Source organism: Ovis canadensis, chromosome 13 (genome assembly GCF_042477335.2).
Source record: "Ovis canadensis isolate MfBH-ARS-UI-01 breed Bighorn chromosome 13, ARS-UI_OviCan_v2, whole genome shotgun sequence".
Lineage (NCBI taxonomy): Eukaryota > Metazoa > Chordata > Mammalia > Artiodactyla > Bovidae > Ovis > Ovis canadensis.
In genome coordinates, this window is record NC_091257.1 from 19,249,484 (window position 1) to 19,273,403 (window position 23,920).

The window sequence follows — 23,920 nt, forward strand, 5'->3', positions numbered from 1 at the left end:
GCATAGATTTTCTCCTTTATGGGATTACCTATAGAGTTTACCATTTCTGGGCCTGGCTGGAGTCCTTGTGTAAGTAATTTGACCTCCCAGACTCACTTTCCTTGTCTGTAAAGTGGGAGTGCTATTACCTTCCTTACAGGTAGATGTACGATTGAGCGGGAAATTGTACCTGCAGCGTCTGGTGTGGCATTGTTATACCTGGCATTATACGCTTTAGTGGCCTTCTTCAGTGAAGCTGGATTAACACTTGAAACTCCTATCTCCACCTCTTCTGCTAGCTCTAGGCTCTGTTCTACATGTGTGCAGGTGGTGGTCCTCCAGGTCACAAGTGTTCCTCATCTAGAAATAAGGGATCAGGGCATCTTTTTAAGGCCCTTAAACAGGATGCATTTTTATGAGATGCTAAAGTACTTTGGCCACCTCATGCGAAGAGTTGACTCATTGGAAAAGACTCTGATGCTGGGAGGGATTGGGGACAGGAGGAGAAGGGGACGACAGAGGATGAGATGGCTGGATGGCATCACTGACTCGATGGATGTGAGTTTGAGTGAACTCTGGGAGTTGCTGATGGACAGGGAGGCCTGGCGTGCTGCGATTCATGGGGTCGCAAAGAGTCGGACATGACTGAGAGACTGAACTGAACTGAACTGAAGAAAGTGAAATATTTTTTCTCCCTTAAGTAAACATTATTATTCTTCATTTCAGAGAAGTATCAGATGAATTTATTTCTATGTTTCAGAATCTCTGTAGGAGAAGAGAAAGCAGCCCAGCAAATGAAGGCAGAAAGTTCCAGCTGCATCGTTGATTCAATAGCGCAACCTCTGAGCACTGCCCTAACCTCTGTCTCTGGTTTCCTGTCTTGCACATGAGGATTACATGCATGCCTCACCATACCTCAGTGAGGACAAAGATGATCGAATGAGCTAGTGCTTCATGAAAGTACTTTGAGCTTTGGAAGCAGAGATTTTACATAGATACAAGGTATTGTTACATTATACAAGGATGATCAATTTTCTTTGGTAATAGTCATGACACCACGAAAACTTATCTATTACAGTTCAAAAGCAGAATGAGAAAGAATAAAGTTGTTTTTTTTTCCCCCCCAGTAGAACCATCATCAGCCCAGAGATGTTTTGGAGGGTGTTATAGAAATATTCTCAATGGTCTTCAAGAGCAAGGTTAAGAGCTCCCTGCACTTGGTTCTTCCTCCCCTACATAGAGGTAAGAGTCCTGACAGATTGTCTTTAATTATTAGATGTTAAAAAGGTAAGTGGGAATCTGATACACTGTATGTTGGGCTGTTGACAAGAGACCTTTTGAATTCTCAAAGGTGGGTATTGATCAGAAATTTGCATGTGTTCCCATCCAGTTTGTTTAGAGATGTCCTATTCTTGGAAGTAAACAAGGAGAAGCAATTCAACATTTCCATTAATAAAATGGCTTTACTTCTGCTGGTAAAATGTTCTGTGGCTTATTTTAAACTGAGAGTTGAATAATGATGGGTGTACAGGGCCAGGCACAAGCAAAGAACTGGGAAGCTTCACTTTTCTTAATGTGAGGCTGTTTGTGTTTGTAAAGAATGAGGTTAGTGATGTTTAAATGAGGAAACTGGAATCTGGGGTCTCGTGTTTTTTTGTTTGTTTTGTTAAGTTCAAGTGCTTCTAGTTTTTTGTTTATATCAAACTCTGAAGATGAAACTCATGCACATAAGGAGAATCCTGTAGAACTGCCAACAAAAAATATCGAATGACTTAGGTTCTTCGGCAATGTTTGCCACCCGCCATGAGACGATCAGCAGACTGCTGAGTAGAGAGATGTGTATTTTGAATACCTTCCTCCCCTAAAAACATTCCACTCACTACCACTGATGCCTGCTCACGGGGCAGTCGACCTGCAGACATGTGTTGTTTTTTTGCTCTCTCCTCTCTCCCCTGCCCCTTCTTTAAATTAAAATACAGTTGACAAACAATTTTATTAGTCTCAGGTATACTACATAATGATTTGAAATTTGTGTACACTACAAAATGGTCACCATGATAAATTAAGTGACCACCTGTCTCCATATAAAGTTAGTACAATATTTTTGACCATATTCCTTAAACTGTATATCATATACTCACATGAAGATTTATTATATAGCTTGTGGCTTGGACCTCTTAGTCCTCTTCATTTATTTCATCCATCCCTACCTTTTCCCTCTGTTCTTCCTTAAAAACTTGTAAGGATGGCTTCATCTTTCTCATTCTCTTTTTTCTTGTCTGTTCATTACTGATTTCCTATTTACATCCAGAGCCCTACCTGTTGTTTTTAAGTAGTTACACACAAGCATAAGCAGATCTGAAGGAAACCCTCAACCAAATCTATGCTTGTTCTGGCCACGTTCTTTCATCTCCTCTGTAGAAGATGGGCAATCAGGATAACTAATGGCTGCCTTGGAAGTGACTAGTTAACCAAATGAAAAGTGAATTAACTAGCTAACCCCAAGGCAGGTCAAGACAGAAAAATTCCATAGTTATATCATTTGGTGTCCATGAGATGGTAATTAAAAAATTTTCTTACATTTTTAATTTGATAAATACCAGTTTTCTTGTGTGAGTCTAAACAGATTGTGGTTTCCACAGAAACAATTGGGCTTAACATATATATATATATATATATATATATATATATATATATATATATATATATCTGCTGCTAACATATATAAGTCGCTTCAGTTGTGTCTGACTCTGTGCGACCCCATAGACAGCAGGCCACCAGGCTCCTCCATCCTGGGGATTCTCCAGGGAAGAACACTGGACTGGGTTGCCATTTCCTTCTCCAATGCATGAAAGTGAAAAGTGAAAGTGAAGTCTCTCAGTCGTGCCTTCACAACCTACCAGGCTCCTCCATCCATGGGATTTTCCAGGCAAGAAGTGGGGTGCCATTGCCTTCTCTGATATATATATCTATATATACATCTATCTATGTCTATATATAGACAACCCACTCCAGTAATCTTGCCTGGAGAATTCCATGGACAGTGGAGCCTGCAGGCTACAGTCCATGGATTGCAAAGAGTCAGGCATGACTGAGGAACTATCACTCTCTACATCCGAGCCACCAGGGAGGCCTGATATATATACATATACACATATATATATGTGTATATGTATATGTATATACATATGTATATATTTAAGGTAGGATTGGGTGTTTCCCTTCGTTAGAGATATAGAAACTGCATGAACTTGGCTATAGAACTGCCTCTCTTTTTAGAGCTCTTCAAAACACCCCATGTGGCCAGAGCACAAAGCATGAGTTGTTACAACTATTTCAGATGTCACCGGAGGAGTTAAGCTAGGAGCTGTTGTTTTCACTGTTAACATCTAGCTTCAGATGCCCTGGTAACCAGGTTGATGTCACTGCTGACTCTCCAGGTTTCCTAAATGCATCTAAGACGGAACTAGTTATGTAGCCTTTAGAATCCTGGCAATTTATAGGTGGTGACACTGCCCAATTCTGCTTTCCTCCTCTCCTTGCTGATTTGAGCTGTTGATCCTTCAGTTCAGTGTTTCTTTTATATTCAGAGACAGTAAAGCTGTAATTCAAGGGTTGGGGGAAGGGGTTCTGTTAGTTAGCAAAATTGTAATGTGAGAGGAGGTAACTTGACATGGGAATGAAGGATCTGTTCTTGGCTAGAGACTCAGTTCCCCAGTTCTGTCATCCTTGGAAGCTGAGCATCCTTGGGCAATGTCCTTTGCTTCCATTTCCTCACCTGTTAAATGGGCTAATGATAATAGAACAGGTGTGAAAGTTGAGCTGATGTACAGAACTATTAAGCTTTCCATAATCATTAGCTCGTATTACTGTTGATTCTGAGAAGTTGAATCCGAGTAACGTATTCAAATTGGCTTCTCAGATGACTCAGTGGGAAAGAATCTGCCTGCCAATGCAGAAGATATGAAATCCATCCCTGGGTCAGGAAGATCCCTTGAAGGAGGAAATGACAACCTATTCCAGTACTCTTGCCTGGAAAATTCCATGGACAGAGGAGCTGGGTGGGCTACAGTCCACAGGGTCGCAAAGAGTCGGACATGACTGAGCACACACACACGTATTTATGCCAACCGCAACTATCTGAATGGGAGAAACAAAGCTTAGGAAGATGAATTGGGAAGAAAAAATGTTGCCCAATATGAGAAGAAACCACGTTATTTTCTTTTTTCCTTACTCCTTGGCATTATTGAAAACCACTTCAATTTGGGGAGAATGTTTCAGAGTAAACCAGTCCAAACATCACCATTTTCTATACAAGTCACAGCTTCACTCTACATTAAAACACTGAGATGCGCGGGGAGGTGGGGAGCTGGGAGAGGAGAAGGAGATGTGGTCAAAGAGTAGAGGAGAGGCCGGAGGGGAAGGGAGAGGGGGAGGGAGGCTCCCCTCAGGGGAGGATAGGGCTCCACGGACTTTCTCCAAGAGAACGCTGATTTTGAAGTTAGCGCATCACCAAAGGCTTACCAAGGAAGACTATGACTTTTCTGTGCGGAAAGATTTGGGTGAGATGAACGGAAATTGTCAGTAATTGCTGTAGTTGCTGCTCAGCCCCTAGGTCATGTCCGACTCTTTGTGAGCCCATGGACAACAGCACGCCAGCTCCTCTGGCCTCCACCATCTCCGGGAGTTTGCTCAGATTCACGTTCCCTGAGTTGGTGATGCTAGAATAGCCTGTCAGGAATGGCTGCTGTTAAACTGCCATTCTCTTCTGTCTGGTTTGGGTTCCCCTCAAAGCAGACAATGAATAGGCGGTTCATTTGAAAGATGATCCCTGAGAGCACAGTGAGAGAGTGGAAACGGACAGAAAGGAGGAAGGCAATCCAGGCTGTGTTGATGGGCCAGTTATGGCAGCAGGCGGTGGTGCCCACTCCTGCTGGGGAACTTTCTTGGAGTCATGTGGAATGCACCTCCCCAGGGAGATCTGAGGGATTGCCATATAAGCATTTTATTCAATGTCAAGTCTTTGAGTATCATAAAGATGCAATGGGAAAAAATGGAGCAGAGACTCTACTCGTTTCTAAAAACTTTTTATACTCGCTTTGCCTGTAATGACGAACCTTGTCTCTGTTCCCTAAGTTAATCCTAGTACTTAGAATAGTTCCTGGCACTTAAAAAATGCTCAGTTAATACTTCTTGAGTAAACCATGAATGACTTTTCTGTGACTCACAGGGAATGTAGTCCTGATGGCTATGAAGTCTACATTCTACATTTGAAATCATAAGTATTGTTCTAGGACCTGAGTGAGAGTGAAAGTCGTCAGTCGTGTCTGACTCTTTTCAACCCCATGGACTATACAGCCCATGGGATTCTCCAGGCCAGAATACTGGAGGGGGTAGCCTTTCCCTTCTCCAGGGGATCTTCCCAACCTGGGGATCAAACCCAGGTCTCCCATATTGCAGGTGGATTCTTTACCAGCTGAGCCACAAGGGAAGCCTAAGAATATTGGAGTGAGTAGCCTATCTCTTCTCCAGTGGATCTTCCAACCCAGGAATCGAAATGCGGTTTCCTGCATTGCAGGCAGATTCTTAACCAACTGAGCTATCAGGGAATGATGATGAATTCTAACTTTTTCTATTATGATGTGTATTCATGCCCACTCATCCCTCACCCTGCTACATATACTCATGAACTTAAATGTTCTTAAACTTAAACGTGCTTAGACCATCAGGCATGCCCCTTACCTGATCATCTGGAAAGCATCCCCATCATCTGGGTAAAGTAGGGACATTTGGATGTCTTCAGATGTGTATCTCGGTAGGACACTGGTGTTGATATCCAAAAGGTATTTGTTGAATAATTACATTAAAGTTTCAATTTTTATTTCTAGAGCTCAAAACAAGCAAAATGTTTTATGTGGCATGACTTATAAGAGATCCAAGGACTGTACAAAACCATCTTTAGCAAACATCTAGATTCTGTGAAATATCTGTGCCCATATTAAATTTAATACAGAGTTTATTAAAAGACTTAGGTCTTTATTGCTTCTTAATATTCTGAATGGATTCCAAAATGGTTTTAAAGCATTCTTTGAGTTGCCTATAAATACTTCCTAGTTCATATTAACACAAAACTTTTTCCTTCTGGATGTTTTACTTACAAACATCAATTTCATTTATTTTCTTAGGATTCTGGTTTATTTATTACTGGGCTGGTCATTTCCATAGCAAACATTTCACTGGTTAACCTGCGGCTCATCAGCTATATAGCTTAATAGACAGTTAACCCAGATTTGATTCACTTTGTTAATTTAAAAAGAATTAGAAGACAATAGAGTTTAATAAATTTTTCAAAGCCCATTGAACATCATTTGCTCTTTTCTGCGTGGTACAAAAGGGACCCCAGCACCTTGTCGTGTCTCGTGTTATCACTAATGCAATAATTGTCACCGTGTTGCAGAGGGTGACCATGCCAGCTCATGACATGCCACACACATTGATGTCCATGTGCGGAATATCCAGCAAGCTCAATCTGTGATTCTAATCAGAAGAGCTGTTTCCTATTCATATCTCATTATCTTAATTGCCACTGCTTCCCACTGTGCCACACAGGCAGATAAGAAAACCATTAGTTAAAAATTGTCAACTCCACAATGTAACACAGATCACAGGCATTTTGTCACGTGCTTTACTGAAGTGTGGGAAATGCATTTGCTAATCTTTTGTGTTAGGAATCCAAAGACGTTTCAAGGAAGGAGTGCCAAATTCCAGCAACCTGAGTTGTGGAACTTGTGCCTTCTTCTTGTGTAGATATTCCATTGCTAATAAGGCAACTTTTAGGCTTCGGGTTGCTGCTGTCTTTGACTTTCAAGTGATGGCTTTTGGTCTAACTCCAGTGGGTGCTCCATTTTCTGGCCTTGATCTATTGAAGAGGGAAGTTACCTTTCCCCATGAGCCCCTTCAGAAATCAGCAGTCCAGTTTAATAGATCAGCTGCCTCATTTGGGCAGTGGCAGAATTCAGACACATCTGTAGCCATCTCATGTCAGCCCCAAAGCTGATAGACTCATTACAAACAAGTCTCTTGGTTTTAGTCAAAATAATTCAATTTCCTTTCTGGGAAAAAAAAAGCTTTCCTTAAGTTACTTTGTTTTTTTCTTCTTTTCTTTCCCTCCCATCAGTAGATCAAAACGTTGGGCCCTTCTTAACTCTAATTCAAACATCACTTTAGAAGTTAACACATTTGAGTTCCAAAAGCAATGCTTTTAACTCCTGTCTTGTGGTCAACAAGGGGACTAAGTCAACGTATAAACAGTGTCAGATGGCGTCTCACACATGGCACTTAAGAAACCTTACCCTGATACTGCCTTGACCTCGGGGCCTCCGATCAGGCCAGCTTGGTGACACTGAACAGGGAGGTTTCAAAGAAAAGGCCTGTGCGGTCCTGGGACCTTGACAGCAGGGCCTTGGGGATAGGCAAGATCTGGGCCTGCTGTAGCCACTGAGCATTTTAGCTCGGCTCCTGACTTGACTGCAGAGGCAGGTTTGAGGCTCATTTTTCTTCTACTGGTTCCATTTCTCATCCCACCTGCTTCTCGGTTGATGGAGTTGCATTGGGCCCTGATGGATCCAGGGGTGCCTTTCAGGGAAGCCCAAACAAGGCAAGCTCAGCACTCAGGAGGCTTAGAGAAGTCTCTGAGGATAGGGAGGTGACAGTCTGCTGAACAGGGCAGTGTTTCGCTGTAGTAAAAGTTCTGCAGACAGTGTCTACAGCAGACATGACTGGTTTCCTGAAGGCCCCTGGCAGGTGGTTTTGGGGAATCCCTAGAGCTTCCGGGTGTCCTATAACCTCCAGGGTATGTGTGGCCTGTTTACAGGGCAAATGCCCTGAGGAAGGGGATTAGTAAATTGGCACCCTGCTTTTCACCCCTCAGTGCGTGATTCTGAGGTGCATCCCGCAGCGCCCTTCCGGGGGCCGGAGACTGTGCCCTCAGTTTCCCACAGCAATCCCCTAACAGACACACTGTGTACCGGCTCCACTTCCCTTCCTGTTCTCCCTGCTCCCCTCTCGCACTTCCACGTCCTGGGACACTTCCCAAATAACATGCCTGCACCCAAGTATTTTCCTCGGGAACCCAAACTACACCCGAGTCAGATAAAAATTTAGTTGCCACAGCAAAAAGAATGCAAGGGATCCCCTGAAAGCTCCATCTCCTTCAGGCTGATACACCTGAGTGTCTTGGTTTGGATTCTCCGGAAGCAAACACTAAGATCACGACTTCATCACAGATAGTTTATTTGGAAGAAGATTCCAGGAAATGCTGGTAGGAGGGTAGGGAAGTGAGACAGGGAAGGGATGGAGGAGATAAAGTGGGTGTTATTAAGCCACTTACCCCTGTGGGCAGCTGGAGCCGGAGCTGCAGAGGTACTCTGCTTCTGGAGCACCGAGAGTGTGCCTCCAAATCAATAATTTCAACCCCATGGGCTGCAGCACGCCTGGCTTCTGTGCCCTTCACCATCTCCCAGAACTTGGTCAAAATCACATCCATTGAACGTGATGCCATCCAACCATCTCATCCTCTGTCGTTCCCTTCTCCTCCTGCCTTCAATCTTTTCCAGAATCAGGGTTTTTTTCTAACGAATTGGCTCTTTGCATCAGGTGGCTATAGTATTGGAGCTTCAGCTTCAGCATCAATCCTTCCAGTGAATATTCATGAGACTCTAAATGCTTACAAATATGTCTCTGAGAGAAGAGAAAATGCAGAGGAGTCACACATTCTCTCATTCAGTAAATGCTTGTAAAGCTCTCTCCATGTGCAGAGGAAGGTGGCTTTTCTGGGATGTGAAGACTTCTCTCCTGTAAGCAGTTCCACAGTAGCCCGCACAGAGGGGCAATTGACTTTTAATCCCAACGAGACCTCTTGAGTTCGTGGGCTGTTATATAGATCATAGACCCGAGAATTAGGAAATGTGTGTTCTCATCCCCACTCTACCCTTGACCAACCTTGCTCCCAAGACCTGTTTCCTCTTGTGCTAAATGAAGAAGTTGGCATAAGATGTTCTGTGGGCCCTTCCTGCCTGGAATGTGGTTTCCAAGAAACCATGTGCAGAAATGGGTGTGGTTGTGAGGACCATTTGCTGTGTGTAGCCTCTGGTCTGGAGGCATTTCAGGTTAAGGGTCATCTGAGCTGGAAGAAAAGTTGGAGCTAGAAACTTGTTTTTATAATTAATAGCAGTGATGCTTAAAGAAACACCGTGTTCTGTGCAAGCTCACTCAGCTAATTGCTGTTGTTGTTCACTCTCTAAGCTGTGTCCGACTTTTTGCGATCTCATGGACTGCAGCACACAAGGCTCTTCTGCCCTCCACTGTCTCCTGGAGTTTGCTCAAATTCATGTTCACTGAGTTGGTGATGTCATCTAACTGTCCCATCCTCTGCCACCCCTTTCTCCATTTGCCTTCAATCTTTCCCAGCATCAGTCTTTTCCAGTGAGTTAGCTCTTCACATCAGGTGGCCAAAGCATTGGAGCTTCAGCTTTAGCATCAGTCCTTGCAATGAATATTCAGGGTTGATTTCCTTTAGGATTGACTGGTTTGATCTTCTTGCAGTCCAGGGGACTCTCAAGAGTCTTCTCCAACACCACAGTTCGAAAGCATCAATTCATCAATTCTTTGGCGCTCAATCTTCTTTATGGTCCAACTCTCACATCTGTACATGGACTACTGGACAAGCCATAGGTCTGACTATACAGACATTTGTTGGCAAAGTGATGCCTCTGCTTTTTAATACACTGTCTAGGTAATTTGGAGGTAGAATTGGAGCCGGAACCTACTTTCCTATTACTCGATTGATGGATCTTTCTATTAATCCATGAACCTGTGTCAAGATATAAGGAATAAGCCTTCCTACTTAGTGGATTAACAGCTAAAACACACACTTGATCCAAGCACCGTGATCATGAAATTGAAAGACATCTTCATTTAAGGGCTTAATGCAAATCTCAGGCTATAGGCCTCTTAGGAAAGCTCTCCTACAGAATTGGTTCTATATACTACCCATAGAACTTCCAATCCCACCTATAGAGATTGCTGTCAAGTGGAAAGGTGGACCAAACAAGTGGATTAAAAAGATCCAACCTTACCATGAGTGCTTAGGTCAGTAGATATCACCTGTGTTATTTAGCCTTAGTTGATCTCTACTGGGGCTTCCCAAGTGACTCAGTGGGTAAAGAATCTTCCTGCATTGCAGGAGACGTGGTTTAGATTCCTAGGTCAGGAAGATCCCCTGGAAGAAGGCATGGCAACCCACTTCAGTATTCTTGCCTGGAGAATTCCATGGGCAGAGGAGCCTGGTGGACTATAGTCCATGGGTGGCAAAGAGTCGGACAGGATTGAAGCAACTGAGCAGGCTTATAAGATCTATATTCAAGATGTAATAAAAAATAAAGTAAAAATAATACATATATATTCAAGATGGAAAGTTGGTAATAGTGACAGACAAGGAGAGGGAAGTGAACTGTGGAAAGAAGTAGGGGAATCCAGACTCCTTAGACTGAAAGGAATTTAGATGTGAATTGAGAACGTAAAGACACACCAGCACTGCTGCTTCCCGTGTGAACACATGTGCCTTGATTTCATTCACTGAATGACCAGCTAGAAAATGGTAACACCTTTGGCACCACATAGGGCTGAGTTTAGGCTGGTGATCACAGGGTGAATTATAGGTATTATGCAAACCACTTTCTATTTTCTGGTCTGATCTTCATTCATGTGCTCCATCATATGCCATCTAAGTAAAATTTTAAGCACTGGAAAATCCAACACGGTAAAAGTCCACTCTAGACTCTTGCGTGGTCCATGGACCAGTGTCATCAACATTACTTTGGGAGCTTGTTAGAAATGCAAGATATCAGTCCTGACCCCAGGCCTTTTGCATCAGAATATCTGCATTTTAACAAGATCTCCAGAGGATAATATAAAATTTTAGAAGCACTTATCAGAGACCTGAAGTGCTGTTCAAAACAAGCAAATGCTTCCTTGAGTGGAACCACTGAAAAAAAATCTCAGCCAAAAACAGACTTCTTATGGAGACCTTGCAAACAAGTGGAAAAACTGAATGTAATTCAAATAATCAATACAATGACTTCACATTTACTGTTGCTGTAAGCTTAATGTTGAAACAATGTTAAATCAGACACAGAGCTTTTAAGAAAAGCCTGCTTTAGTTTTTTCATGTGTGAAGGTACAGGAGGATGTTACAGTTACACCTTAGTTCATTCTACAAAGGACAGGCATGCTGATACTAGGCATAACAATAATTAATGTAAAGGAAAACTCCAGGAGCTGTTGTGACAAACTGTCTTCATTCTCATACCAGACACGAAATATAAGGTCTCAAGACCGTCAGATTCCCACCTTGTCTTTGAACTAACAGAGGTAATTGTTAATCTTAGTTCTGAAACAACCGCAGCCTTTTTTAGTAGGGAATCTGAGACTTTTGTAAAGAATGGAGGTTAAAGTTGGCTTTTTCTTTTTCAAAGACCATGAAAGGAATCATTTACAAAACAAACCTTGACTAAATATATTTTGTTGGGAGAAGTGGTGAAATTTTTAAAGGGAACAAACTTTTAAAAGCAACTTGAAAGATCTGAGAGGCATCCTTTCACTGGCAGAGTTCAACAGATTAATTACAAACCATTTTATATAACCATGTGAAGGCATGCAATTGCCTCTTGACTGCTAGGCTTGGAGAGGCACACGGTCACTTCTGCTGTGTTTCATTTGCCAAACCAAGTTCTGTGGCCAATCTTAGATTAAGGGATGGAAAATAAGACTCCAACACTTGATGGAAGAAACTGCTAAATTACATTGCATGGAAGGGAAATAATTGGGAGAAAATTTGCAATCCATTTACAACATCAGTGCAAGATGATTGCCATAGCAAATAACCCCCAAATCTCAGGATTTTGACACAATAAAGATTTATTCCTTGCCTTTATTACAGTCAAGTAAGGATGGGCAGGGGAGTGGGGGTGGGAGGACTCTGATCCACACAGTCACTCAGGAACCTAAGTTCTTTCTGTCTAGCTGCAGTGTCATTCAAGGTCATGTAGCCTTCCACCATGTCTTCTGTTTCCAGCCAGTAGATGAGGGAAGACAGTAAATCTGTAGAAGGAACATCTCCTAATCATCTCAACCTGGAAGTGTCATACAAATCACTTTTCCCCCTTTGGGAAACCCAGAACTGGGTCATGTGGCAAAATACAACTACAAGGGAGGCTGGGAGGTGGTTTAGCTGTGTTAGGAGGAAAAGGGAAGACGTTGGTTGAACTCCTGGCCAGACTCTGCTGCAGTTACAGACTCTGTGACTGAGGAGCACGTTCCAGGAGAAGGGGTGCCTGGACACATTTCAAAATGTTGACTAGTGACCCGGTGCAGCGGAAAGAGTTTAGAAAGACAAGGTCATAATTAGGAAGGGGAGACAGACCCAGGTCTCCGTGTAAATCCCTAGGAGATGCGGCAGAAGTCTGGGGAGGGGTTTGGAGAAACTTTGGACGAAGTAGGCGTTTTGGAGGCAGTGGAACTTTAAAGGAGGAAGCGGGAGTAAAGGGCATAAGAAGAGCTTGAGCCACGTGGGGAGACTGGGTCTGTGTGCTTGTTTGACATTGTTGCCTCTGCTGGGCCCTAAAGTTGCTGCCTTAATGTGGGACGGCTCTGTTAGTGCTGGTCAGAATAATGTACCCCTTTAGGGCTACATTAAAAAGTTATGCTTGGAGCCTCATTTGCACCTTCAAAATATGCACATGCATGCGCAGGGCAGAAAAGGCTACACTCAGAACATGCGTTCTTAAGTGAACTGCAGGTAATTGCACAAGCAAACAGGAAGTTGCGTAGGTATGCAGGCAGTCTCCCTCTGGAGAGCTGGGTGTTGGCGTGAGCAGGCGTGTGCCTTGTCCATTTGCAAAGGTTTTTAAAGGATTCTGTGGAGGGGAGGGAGCGAAAGCAAGCCTCCAGGCATCTGCTTCTCCAGCTACAGCTGTCCTTGGTCCTTCTCAAGGTTTTCTTTCTGGGCAGGGCCAAGTTCAGGGCATGTTGTTTGTGGCTGTAGAAAAACAATGCCTTTTCAAGGTCTTATAGGCGCACTCATGCAGGGGGTTTGGTCTGAAAATTTGTCCCCAGCCCTAACCTCGACACTCATGTGTTGGGATCTTCAAGCCCAGTGTGATGGTGTTTGAAGGTGGGGCCTTTGGGAGGTACTCGGGTCCTGAGGGTGGAGCCCTCCTGAATGGAATCAGGGCTCTTATAAAAGAGGCCCCAAAGAGCTTCCCAGGCCCCTTCCACAAGTGAGGACACAGGAGCAGCTGGTGACCCAAAGGAGGGCCCTCCCCTGACCATGCTGGCTCCCTGATTTCAGACACGCAGCTTCTGGAACTGTGAGCAGTAAATTTCTGTTTTCATAAGCCGCATTGTCTGTGCTGTTTTGTTACCGGAGCTGGACAGGCTAAGACATAGGGTTTGCAGGTGGCTGTGTGGACCTGTGTTCATCCTGTGCTGGGAGTCTGTGGTTGTCTCTTTTGCTGACAGCTGCTGTTGAGTAAACCCTTCCTCTGAAATTCTCTTTGCTGGGTTCTCTGCGTCCTGGTTCTCCTCCTGACTCTGCTGGTCATTCCCCTTTGTCTTTCTTCATTGTCCTCTTCATTTGTCCCTCAGATAGTTCCCTGTGAGTCTGTCCTCAACCATCCTCTAGATTTCTGGGCCAGCACTGTCCAGTAGAACTTTCCACTGTGATGGCAACGTCCTCTATCTGTGCTGCCCTGAACCACTGAGCACTTGATGCATAGCTAGTGGGCTGGAGGAGCTGAATTTTACATTTGGTTTAACTTAGCCATAGGTGGTTGCTGGCTACTGTATTGCAGGCATACTGGGTTTGTGTGCTTGTTTGACATCTAGAGCATACACTCTAGACCATTCTTTATGGAAAATAATGTCTCCAACACTATCCATCCATTACTGCTGATCTGAATCTCTTGCCCTACATGCTTTCTGGATGCATTTTTGGAACATCTTGACCTGGGTGGTCTGTGACCCCCTCAAATGCAGTGTCCCTAATGTTCAACTCTTTATCTCTACTCACAACACACATCTTCTCCTGGTCTTCCTCCTATCACTTTGCCCTTGCTCATTTTTTAGAAACTAGTTCTGATCATACCATGTCATTCATATATTATCATCAAGGTAGATGCAGGTTTTGGGGAACCTAAACTTCTACAAATATGGAACTTATACAAATATGCTCCTTATGAAAAAGAATACAAAAGTGTGAATGGAAAAGTAGATTCAGAGTGTTACAGGGGTCTTGGCAAGTGAGAGAGGTGTCCCTGAAACTTAGGCTTTATTCACTGTACTATAAACTGGCCCCAGTTTGTCATTACAATATTTTATAGTTTCTGGGTTTGGATCTCAATTTGACCTTCCCCTTGCTGTATGAACTTGGGCATAATACTCAACCATTCTGAGATTCAGTGGGCTTACTGGAGTTAAAAGTAATAATGCCTATTCAACTGAGTTATCACAAAATTAAATATTATATAAAAGACTAATACATCTAGAAGGTATTCCCTGAAAATAATTTTATTCCCTTGTTCTCATACAGAGGGAAGAGTACAAGCAATGATACTAATAATGTATCAGATGTTATGTTCCCCACCTTACACAGAGTATCTCACTTACTCTTACAAGGTAGGTACTTTTCTGTCCTCATTTTACAGATGGGAAACTGAGGCCCCAAAAAGGTAAGCAGTGTGTGCAAGTTCTCACAGGCTAGTTAGGAGGGGAGCTGGGATTCAAACCCAGATTCACAAAGAGTCAGACATGACTGAGCAACTTTCACTGTTACAGATGGAAGATGGAGATGCCGTCCATGGAAGGTCATCACTCACCCTGTGTTCTTAGCCTCAGGCCGTGAGCAGGGCAAGCGGGACTCCTCACAACCCCTTTGCAGGAGCTTGCTCAGTTCCAGCTGCCCGAGTTGGTGCTCTCGCAGCCAGGCCGCTAAACGTTTCACGAGTGGCGTGCTCTGTGTCTCCCCTAATAACTGTTTCTCTTCCTTGGAGTGCCCTTCCCTCTGCCTCAATTTTCTATGTGCTGCTGTGTGTTTCTCTGTGCTGTATTTACATCTTAATGGAACACCCTTCACTGCTCTCACTGTAAAGGAGTTACTGAAAGGGTTTTATTTTCCTCCCCAAACAGCGCAGTGTCCTATCCTTCATAGGAGCTTCAGAAATGCTCGTCTCCTGAGCAACAACTGGTCTGCTGTTACCTCACAGGGGAGCTTCGAAAAATATAGAAGCTTGGGCCCTCCACCCCCAGGCCACATACATCAGGCTGGGCTTGGGTTCAGATTCACTGACCTAAAGGATTATGTTTTTCCCTCTTTGAGCTGAAGAACCAAGTCCTAGCTCAGCTCTGCAAGGATACAGAACCTCGGGCTTCATTTCATCTCTTCCCTTGATTTTCCCTTCATCCTTTATTTTAAATCATAAGTCAGTTTACTTTTTGGCTTGCATTTTTGTGAGTGAGAATGTTAGTCGCTCAATCTTATCTGACTCTTTGTGACCCCATGGACTGTAGCCCGCCAGGCTCCCCTGTCCATGGAATTTTCCAGGCAAGAATACTGGAGTGGGTTGTCACTTCCTTCTGTAGGGTATCTTCCTGACCCAGGGATTGAACCTGAGTCTCCTGCATTGCAGGCAGACTATTTACCATTTGAGCCACCAGGGAAGCCTTTTTGTAGCTCACCTAGTTTAATTTGGCAATCCTTAGAGTACAAATATAAATGGTGATGATGCTCCTGATGATAACACATTCACCCTGGGATGACAGGAAACTTTCTTGACAGCTGCCTATTGGCAGACAGGTAGAAACAGATGGATAGAAAACACAAGGTAAAATAAAATTGAAAATTTGAAGAAAAAATTCTGTTTAAATCCAGGGATACCAGTCACTCCAGAAAGAGTCCAAGGCCATGGCTGTGCAGCCCTCATATGGCCACCGGGCTGTAACTTCGTCTTTCTTGGACCCTTCTTTGATTTAAGCTTTATTGAGGAGATGAAAAAAAAAATCCGTCTGTTAAGAAAGGTGTATTAAGTGAAATCTTGTAAAATAAATTGCCTTGTTTATTTGAAACTACTGACATAGATACATATGCAGTGTCTAACTCCACTCCTCAATTCTTGTTATTTGGGGGACTGGACTTCCCTGGTGGCTCAGCGGTAAAGAATCTGCCTGCAATGCAGGAGCCACAGCAGACTTGGGTTTGATCCCTGGGTTGGAAAGATCCCTTGGAGGAGGAAATAGCAGTCCACTGCAGTATTCTTGCCGGGCCATGGACAGAGGAGCCTGGGGTCACAAAGAGTTGGACAGGGCTGAACTGACTTAGCACGCATGCAGGCAGTGCTCAGGTGTCCCGATGTATCAGGTGACGTCTGAGTGTACTGAGCGTGGGCACCGGGCACAGCTGTGGGATTTCTCCATCTGCTGGCCTCCACCCTGACTCATCTGAAAGCCAGTGTAGGGCTGTGCCTGTCCTCACAAAATGGCTTTTGTCCTCACATTTTAGGTGCTCTGAGGGCCCCAAATGGCAAAATGGAGAGGAGTAGCCAGGGAAGAGGGCCTGGTCAGGCTCCCTTAGTCTCCAGCAGGTCTTCTGCCCAGGTGAGGCCCACAGGTGGAGGCAGCTGGGGGCAGGCCTCACAGGTGGGGGCCCCAGTCCTGGCAGTCCCTGTGCCCAGCACCTCCTTAAAAGCCAATTATCCCAGCTCGGTGCTGTGAGCTGGCCCACTACCATTTCATCATGTTGGGGCAATGCCTGCTTTGCGCTGTGAACACTGACTCCAGGCTCTCTTTTCTAGCTGAGAGCCACGCTGCTTGCCCAGCTCCAGCCGGCCTGGCAGCCACTTGAACAGTCTCCAGGTAAAGCTGTTCGCCTGAGCATTTAGGGACAACAGAGACAGTCACAGGCCGCCACAGTGATTAAAAAAAATTTTTTTTAAATATAAATTTATTTATTTTAACTGGAGGTTAATTACTTTACAATATCATATTGGTTTTGCCATATATCAACATGAATCCACCACAGGTATACACATGTTCCCCATCGTGAACCCCCCTCCCTCCTCCCTCCCCATACCATCGCTCTGGGTCATTCCAGTGCACCAGCCCCAAGTATCCTGTATCATGCATCCAACCTGGACTGGCGATTCGTTTCATATATGATATTATACATGTTTCAATGCCATTCTCCCAAATCATCCCACCCTCTCCCTCTCCCACAGAGCCCAAAAGACTGTTCTATACATCTGTGTCTCTTTTGCTGTCTCGCATACAGGGTTATCATTACAATCTTTCTAAATTCCATATATATGCATTAGTATACTGTATTGGTGTTTTTCTTTCTGGCTTACTTCACTCTGTATAATAGGCTTCAGTTTCATCCACCTCATTAGAACTGATTCAAATGTACTCTTTTTAATGGCTAATACTCCATTGTGTATATGTACCACAGCTTTCTTATCCATTTATCTGCTGATGGGCATCTAGGTTGCTTCCATGTCCTGGCTATTATAAACAGTGCTGTGATGAACACTGGGGTACACGTGTCTCTTTCAATTCTGGTTTCCTCGGTGTGTATGCCCAGCAGTGGGATTGCTGGGTCATAAGGCAGTTCTATTTCCAGTTTTTGAAGGAATCTCCACACTGTTCTCCATAGTGGCTGTACTAGTTTGCATTCCCAACAACAGTGTAAGAGGATTCCCTTTTCTCCACACCCTCTCCAGCATTTATTGCTTGTAGACTTTTGGATCGCAGCCATTCTGACTGGTGTGAAATGGTACCTCATTGTGGTCTTGATTGGCATTTCTCTGATAATGAGTGGTGTTGAGCATCTTTTCATGTGTTTGTTAGCCATCTGAATGTCTTCTTTGGGGAAATGTCTATTTAGTTCTTTGGCCCAGTTTTTGATTGGGTCGTTTATTTTTTTGGAATTGATCTGCAGGAGTTGCTTGTATATTTTTGAGATTAATTGTTTGTCAGTTGCTTCATTTGCTATTATTTTGTCCCATTCCGAAGGCTGTCTTTTCACCGTGCTTATAGTTTCCTTTGTTGTGTAGAAGCTTTTAAGTTTAATTAGGTCCCATTTGTTTATTTTTGCTTTTATTTCCAATATTCTGGGAGGTGGGTCATAGAGGATCCTGCTGTGATTTATGTCGGAGAGTGTTTTGCCTATGTTCTCCTCTAGGAGTTTTATAGTTTCTGGTCTTATGTTTAGCTCTTTAATCCATTTTGAGTTTATTTTTGTGTATGGTGTTAGAAAGTGTTCTAGTTTAATTCTTTTACAAGTGGTTGACCAGTTTTCCCAGCACCACTTGTTAAAGAGATTGTCTTTTCTGCATTGTATATTCTTGCCTCCTTTGTCAAAGATAAGGTGTCCATATGTGTGTGGATTTATCTCTGGGCTTTCTATTTTGTTCCATTGATCTATATTTCTGTCTTTGTGCCAGTACCATACTGTCTTGATGACTGTGGCTTTGTAGTAGAGCCTGAAGTCAGGCAGGTTGATTCCTCCAGTTCCATTCTTCTTTCTCAAGATTGCTTTGGCTATTCGAGGTTTTTTTGTATTTCCATACAAATTGTGAAATTATTTGAACTAGCTCTGAAAAATACCATTGGTAGTTTGATAGGGATTGCATTGAATCTATAGATTGTTTGGGTAGTATATTCATTTTCACTATATTGATTCTTCCGATCCACGAACATGGTATATTTCTCCATGTATTAGTGTCCTCTTTGATTTCTTTCACCAGTGTTTTATAGTTTTCTATATATAGGTTTTTAGTTTCTTTAGGTAGATATATTCCTAAGTATTTTATTCTTTTCGTTGCAATGGTGAATGAAATTGTTTCCTTAATTTCTCTTTCTATTTTCCCATTATTAGTGTGTAGAAATGCAAGGGATTACTGTGTGTTGATTTTATATCCTGCAACTTTACTATATTCATTGATTAGCTCTAGTAATTTTTTGGTAGAGTCTTTAGGGTTTTCTATGTAGAGGATCATGTCATTGGCAAACAGTGAGAGTTTTACTACTTCTTTTCCAATTTGGATTCCTTTTATTTCTTTTTCTGCTCTGATTATTGTGGCCAAAACTATGTTGAATAGAAGTGGTGAAAGTGGGCACCCTTGTCTTGTTCCTGACTTTAGGGGAAATGCTTTCAATTTTTCACCATTGAGGATAATGTTTGCTGTGGGTTTGTCATATTTTATTATGTTGAGGTATGTTCCTTCTATTCCTGCTTTCTGGAGAGTTTTTATCATAAATGGATGTTGAGTTTTGTCAAAGGCTTTCTCTGCATCCATTGAGATAATCATATGGCTTTTATTTTTCAATTTGTTAATGTGGTGTATTACATTGATTGATTTGTGGATATTGAAGAATCCTGGCAACCCTGGGATAAAGCCCACTTGGTCATGGTGTATGATCTTTTTCATGTGTTGTTGGATTCTGATTGCTAGAATTTTGTTAAGGATTTTTGCATCTATGTTCATCAGTGATATCGGCCTGTAGTTTTCTTTTTTGGGGCATCTTTGTCAGTTTTTGGTATTAGGGTGATGGTGGCCTTATAGAATGAGTTTGGAACTTTACCTTCCTCTTCAGTTTTCTGAAAGAATTTGAGTAGGATAGGTATTAGCTCTTCTCTAAATTATTGGTAGAATTCAGCTGTGAAGCCATCTGGACCTAGGCTTTTGTTTGCTGTAAGGTTTCTAATTACAGTTTCAATTTCTGTGCTTTGATGGGTCTGTTAAGATTTTCTATTTCTTCCTGGTTCAGTTTTGGAAAGTTGTACTTTTCTAAGAACTTGTCCATTTCTTCCATGTTGTCCATTTTATTGGCATATAATTGCTGATAGTAGTCTCTTATGATCCTTTGTCTTTCTGTGTTGTCTGTTGTGATCTCTCCATTTTCATTTCTAATTTTATTGATTTGATTTTTCTCCCTTTGTTTCTTGATGAGTCTGGCTAATGGTTTGTCAATTTTATTTATCCTTTCAAAGAACCAGCTTTTGGCTTTGTTGATTTTTGCTATGGTCTCTTTTGTTTCTTTTGCATTTATTTCTGCCCTAATTTTTAAGCTTTCTTTCCTTCTACTAACCCTGGGATTCTCCATTTCTTCCTTTTCTAGTTGCTTTAGGTGTAGAGTTAGGTTATTTATTTGACTTTTTTCTTGTTTCTTGAGGTATGCCTGTATTGCTATGAACTTTCCCTTTAGCACTGCTTTTACAGTGTCCTACAGGTTTTGGGTTGTTGTGTTTTCAGTTTCATTCATTTCTATGCATATTTTGATTTCTTTTTTGATTTCTTCTGTCATTTGTTGGTTATTCAGCAGCATGTTGTTCAGCCTCCATACGTTGGAATTTTTAATAGTTTTTCTCCTGTAATTGAGATCTAATCTTACTGCATTTTGGTCAGAAAAGATGCTTGGAATGATTTCATTTTTTTTGAATTTACCAAGGCTAGATTTATGGCCCAGGATGTGATCTATCCTGGGGAAGGTTCCGTGTGTGCTTGAGAAAAAGGTGAATTCCATTGTTTTGGGGTGAAATGTCCTATAGATATCAATTAGCTCTAACTGGTCTATTGTATCATTTAAAGTTTGTGTTTGCTTGTTAATTTTCTGTTTAGTCGATCTATCCCTAGGTGTGAGTGGGGTATTAAAGTCTCACACTATTATTGTGTTATTGTTAATTTCCCCTTTCATACATGTTAGCATTTGTCTTACATATTGTGGTGCTCCTATGTTGGGTGCATATATATTTATAATTGTTATATCTTCTTCTTGGATTGATCCTTTGATCATTATGTAGTGGCCTTCTTTGTCTCTTTTCACAGCCTTTGTTTTAAAGTCTATTTTGTCTGATATTAGTATTGCTACTCCTGCTTTCTTTTGGTCTCTATTTGCATGGAATATCTTTTTCCAGCCCTTCACTTTCAGTCTGTATGTGTCCCCTGTTTTGAGGTGGGTCTCTTGTAGACAACATATATAGGGGTCTTGTTTTTGTATCCATTCAGCCAGTCTTTGTCTTTTGGTTGGGACATTCAACCCATTTACGATTAAGGTAATTATTGATAAGTATGATCCCATTGCCATTTACTTTATTGTTTTGGGTTCTGGTTTATACACCCTTTTTGTGTTTCCTGTCTAGAGAATATCCTTTAGCATTTGTTGGAGAGCTGGTTTGGTGGTGCTGAATTCTCTCAGCTTTTGCTTCTCTGTAAAGCTTTTGATTTCCCCTTCATATCTGAATGAGATCCTTGCTGGGTACAGTAATCTGGGATGTAGGTTATCTTCTTTCATCACTTTAAGTGTGTCTTGCCATTCCCTCCTGGCCTGAAGAGTTTCTATTGGAAGATCAGCTGTTATCCTTACGGGAATCCCCTTGTGTGTTATTTGTTGTTTTTCCCTTGCTGCTTTTAATATTTGTTCTTTGTGTTTGATCTTTGTTAATTTGATTAGAATGTATCTAGGGGTGTTTCATCTTGGATTTATCCTGTTTGTGACTCTTTGTGTTTCTTGGACTTGGGTGATTGTTTCCTTCCCCATTTTAGGGAAGTTTTCAACTATTATTTCCTAAAGTATTTTCTTTTTGGTCTTTCTTTTTGTCTTCTTCTTCTGGGACTCCTATAATTTGAATGTTGGAGCATTTCATATTGTCCTGGAGGTCTCTGAGATTGTCCTCATTTCTTTTAATTAGTTTTTCTTTTTTCCTCTCTGATTCATTTATTCCTACCATTCTATCTTCTACTTCACTAATCCTATCTTCTGCCTGTTATTCTACTGTTTGTTGCCTTCAGAGTGTCTTTGATTTCATTTATTGTATTATTCATTATATATTGACACTTTTTTATTTCTTCTAGGTCCTTGTTAAACCTTTCTTGCATCTTCTCAATCCTTGTCTCCAGGCTACTTATCTGTGATTCCATTTTGATTACAAGATTTTGGATCATTTTCACTATCATTATTCAGAATTCTTTATCAGGTAGATTCCCTATCTTTTCCTCTTTTGTTTGGTTTGGTGGGCACTTATCCTGTTTCTTTACCTGCTGGGTATTCCTCCATCTCTTCATCTTGTTTATATTGCTGAGTTTGGCCTTTCTGTATTCTGGCAGTTTGTGGAGTTCTCTTTATTGTGGAGTTTCCTCGCTGTGGGTGGGGTTGTATCTGTGGCTTGTCAAGGTTTCTTGGTGGTCTGGTGGGTGGAGCTGGATTTCTTCTCTCTGGAATGCGATGAAGTGTCCAGTAATGAGTTATGAGATGTCAATGGTTTTGGAGTAACTTTGGGCAGCCTGTATATTGGAGCTCAGGGCTGTGTTCCTGTGTTGCTGGAGAATTTGCGTGGTGTGTCTTGCTCTGGAACTTGTTGGCCCTTGGGTGGGGCTTGGTTTCAGTGTAGGTATGGAGGTGTTTGATGAGCTCCTGTCAGTTAATGTTCCCTGGAGTCAGGAGTTCTCTGGTGTTCTCAGGATTTGGACTTAAGCCTCCTGCTTCTGGTTTTCAGTCTTATTTTTACAGAAGTCTCAAGACTTCTCCTTCTATACAGCACTGATGATACAACATCTAGGTTAAAGATGAAAAGTTTCTCCACAGTGAGGGACACCCAGAGAGGTTCACAGAGTTACATGGAGAAGAGAAGAGGGAGGAGGGAGTTAGAGGTGACCCGAATGAGATGAGGTGGAATCAGAAGAGGAGAGAGCAAGCTGGCCAGTAATCACTTCCTTATGTACACTCCACAATTGGACCACTCAGAGATGTTCACAGAGTTATACAGAGAAGAGAAGAGGGAGGAAGGAGACAGAAGTGGCCAGGAGGATAAAAGGGGGGAATCAAAAGGAGAGAGACAGATCCAGCCAGTAATCAGTTCCCTAAGTGTTCTCCACTGTCTGGAACACACAGAGATTCACAGAGTTGGGTAGAGAAGAGAGAGGGTAGGGAGGAGACAGAGGCAACCTGGTGGAGAAAAAGGAGAGTCCAAAGGGGGAGAGAGCAGTCAAGCCAGTAATCTCACTCCCAAGTAAAAATAGGTACTGAAGATTGGGTTCTTAAAGGTACAAAATTGATAACAAATACCAAAAAGCAAAGATTAAAAATCTATAGTAGAGTTTGGAATATCAAAAATACAATATTAAAGAAAAGAAGAAAAAAAAGAAAGAAAAAAAAAACAAAGTCACAAAAATTAAAAAAATATTTATATATGAAGTTTGCTTTAAAAAATAGTTGTTTCTTTTTTTTTTTTTGCAAAGTAATAGTAGGTTATAAAAGTGAAAATTAAAGGATTAATAGAGGACCTAAAAGTAAAAAAAAAAGAATGATCATAAAAATAGTAAAAATATTTCTAGGACTTTCTCTGGTATTGTTGTGGGTATTGTGGAGTCAGTTCATTTTCGGATAGTTCCTTGGTCCGGCTTATATTTCTCAAGATCTATAGGCCCCTTCCTATGTAGTCGGTACTAATGACAGGGTTTTGATCTATTGCACCTGTCACTTCCAAGGCGGTTCTCTCTGTTTTAGCTTCTTCTGTTTGCTGGTCTCTTCAGTGTCTGATTTCCACCCTGACACAAAGGGGGTGGTGGTGGACACTTTTTTTAGGCTCACTTGTTCAGTTGAGCTGTGGGGAGGGAGGGACGCTGCAAACAAATAACACTGGCATGTGCTTGCAGTGCCTCAGCCACGCTGGGCCTGCCCCCACTCACCGCGCATGTGCTCTCCCTGCCCACACAGCTCAGGCTCTAGGGTTGCTCCGCCGGGAACTGTCCGAGGCCCGCCCTGGGCTGTATGCATCTCCCAGGTCTAAGCCACTCAGGTTCAGGCACTCGGGTAGTCCTCAGAGGCACAGACT

The 23,920-nt window shown here is 42.4% G+C and overlaps 1 long non-coding RNA gene across 1 annotated transcript in view; it reads left to right on the forward strand.

The window, feature by feature from the left end:
• LOC138417282 (uncharacterized) overlaps positions 1-23,920 on the forward strand; it is a 184,964-nt gene that overhangs the window by 21,444 nt on the left and 139,600 nt on the right. The window contains exons 2-3 of the long non-coding RNA XR_011248052.1: positions 740-981; positions 1,107-1,221. This is a non-coding gene — a long non-coding RNA (uncharacterized lncRNA). The remainder of the gene's footprint in view (positions 1-739; positions 982-1,106; positions 1,222-23,920) is intronic.